Source organism: Myotis yumanensis, unplaced genomic scaffold (genome assembly GCF_028538775.1).
Source record: "Myotis yumanensis isolate MYYU_CA2020_CCGP unplaced genomic scaffold, mMyoYum1.0.hap1 SCAF_22, whole genome shotgun sequence".
Lineage (NCBI taxonomy): Eukaryota > Metazoa > Chordata > Mammalia > Chiroptera > Vespertilionidae > Myotis > Myotis yumanensis.
In genome coordinates this window covers 13,563,647-13,566,170 of record NW_027223773.1, presented here as the reverse complement: position 1 = coordinate 13,566,170, position 2,524 = coordinate 13,563,647, and the positions used below count along the sequence as shown (strand labels likewise).

Genomic DNA, 2,524 nt, shown 5'->3' with positions numbered 1-2,524 from the left:
GGAAGGGGTGCTGCCAGGCTCTGAAGGCCTCTGGTTGTCTAATGGCCGTCATCGGTTAACTCATGTCCTGGGAAGATTCGATCTAAGAGATGCTGTGAAACCTCTCTCTCCTCTCGCAGGCATCAAGGCCATGTCCGTGACTGGGAGTTCTCCATCTCTATCCCTGCCCGACCTTCTCCTCAACTCTGACCTTATACCCCAGACCCCCGGGAAAACATCACCAGGTGAATACCCTTCTACTTGACAAGTCAGAATTAACTGTATTTGCCCCTAAACCTGTCTTTATTCCAACAGTGAGGAGTGAAGTGAATATTGTTGTTATCCACTCCGGCATCCAGGCTGGAAGTCTGAAACCTCCCACGTCCATCCCTTTTCTCTTCCATCCATCGCCAAACGTGGAGATGGTGCTTCCCAAGGCCGGAGCTGACCCTGTAATCACGCCCCCGGCCATGATGGTACTTTCAGCACTCCTCACATCTCCACCACCTCCCACCATCACACTAGCCTTGACTTCGCCACCCACCTCCAAACAATCCTATAAGATAAAAGGATAATATGCAAATTGACCAAACAGCAGAACAACCAGTCGCTATGATGCACACTGACTACCGGGGGCAGGCGCTCAATGCAGGAGCTGCCCCCCGATGGTCAGTGTGCTCCCACAGGGGGAGTGTCCCTCAGCCAGAAGTTGGGCTCACGGCTGGCAAGTGCAGCGGTGATGGCAGGAGCCTCTGCCACCCCCATGGCAGCGCTAAGGATGTCCAACTGATCCCCCAAGGGCTCCCAGACTGCAAGAGGGCACAGGCCTGGCTAAGGGCCCCCCCCCACCACCACCACCACCACCAGTGCACTGAATTTTGTGCATCGGGCCTCTAGTTTTCTTAATAACATAGAAACAGTGAAAGTGAAAGTTTTCAAAACAATGGATGGCAAACCTCAGGTGAATCTGAACCAAGAATACAAATCCTCATTCAGAAACATTCAAATATTTGGATTAGGCTTTTTACGAAGATGGCTCTGAAAGCTAAGAAGGAAGCCCCTGCCCCTCCCAAAGCAGGAGCCAAAGCAACAGCTTCGAAGGCAAAGAAAGTGCAGAAAGGTGACCACTGCCACAAAGAAAAGACCCGCACGTCCCCACCTTCGATGGCCAAAGACACTGAGGCTCTGAAGGCCGCCGGAATATCCTCAGAAGAGCGCCCCCAGGAGAAACAAGCTTGCCTGCTGTGCCCCCATCAAATCCCCCGACCACCGCATCAGCCACGGAGAAGCTCGAAGACAGCAATACGCTCTGTTCACTGGATGTCAAAGCCAACAGGCACCAGATCGGACAGGCTGCGAAGAAGCTCTATGACATTGACGCGGCCAAGGTCAGCACCCTGATCAGCCCTGATGGCGAGAAGAAGGCCTGTGTTCGACTGGCTCCTGATGATGCTGCTTCGGATGTTGCCAACACAATTGGATCATCTAACCTGAGTCCAGCTGCCTAATGCTAAACAGAAAAATTTTACACTGAAAAAATTTTTTTGGATTCAGATGTGTCTCAAAAAGTGGTATTTTTTCCACGTCGGTAGAAACGGAAAGAAGAGCCAGATATTTGGCCGAATCTTAGTTCAGCATTGGCAGGAAGGGGTATCTGAACATCTGAACCCGAAGGATGGGCCCAAAATGCCAACCAGCGGACGTAACTTCTTCCCCAGGAAGATCTGGTTCCTCGATGGTCACCAGCCCCCTGACCTTCACCTCTCACGTCCACATGTGCTAGACGGGTGTGGAAGGTCAAAGGGACAGACTGGACCAGGACAAGCTGGAGTCTTGTCTTTCTCACATGAGATGCTGCTCGCCCAGTGGTCACGTTGAATCTACCAGAATGTGTTAGAATTAGTTCACTCAGGTGAGACCTGGCAGCCGAAAGGACAGCCGGGGGGGTGGCAGCAACTCACCAGGCCCTGACCTCACAGACCCACCTCGTTAACACAGAACTTCCCTGGAAACTTCCTCTGAGCCCCAGGGTCCGCACGATCACTCGTCTGCTCCGTGGGCCCAAAGCACTCACTCAGCAACACGGATCACACACGCACGGGATCCGAGCGGGTGGAAAGGATGGATGTAAAGGCGCGCTGGGTAATGAGATCAGAGAGACCAAAACCCGTCGCAGGAAGAGATGTTAAATGTCAGACCAGAGCTGTTCTACACAAGAAGCCAAATTAACCCGGAATGTAGTGGTGGTGCCCGGCCTACACAATTCTGCTCGGATTCCAGCAGAAACGGAGCCTGTTAAAGACGCCAGGGAGGTTGGGGTTTGAGTGACGGGTCCCACACGGGAGGCCGTGGGAGCCAGAGGCGGGTGGGATGCCAGGGAACGGCCGGACTGCCGCTGCCACGCGTGAAAAGTGTCGCAGATGATAGGACTTATCTGCTTCAGAGGAAAAGGGTGGGGGTTTTTTATTAGAACTTAAGATGATGAAGGACAGTTCATGAATTACTCAAAAGAACAAGCGAGGGGTTTCTTATCACGGCCACAGAA

General features: G+C 52.7%; 1 pseudogene; it reads left to right on the top strand.

The window, feature by feature from the left end:
- Positions 1 to 1,011: 1,011 nt before the first annotated feature.
- Positions 1,012 to 1,487, top strand: LOC138999350 (large ribosomal subunit protein uL23 pseudogene; annotated as a pseudogene).
- The last annotated feature ends 1,037 nt before the right edge of the window (positions 1,488 to 2,524 follow it).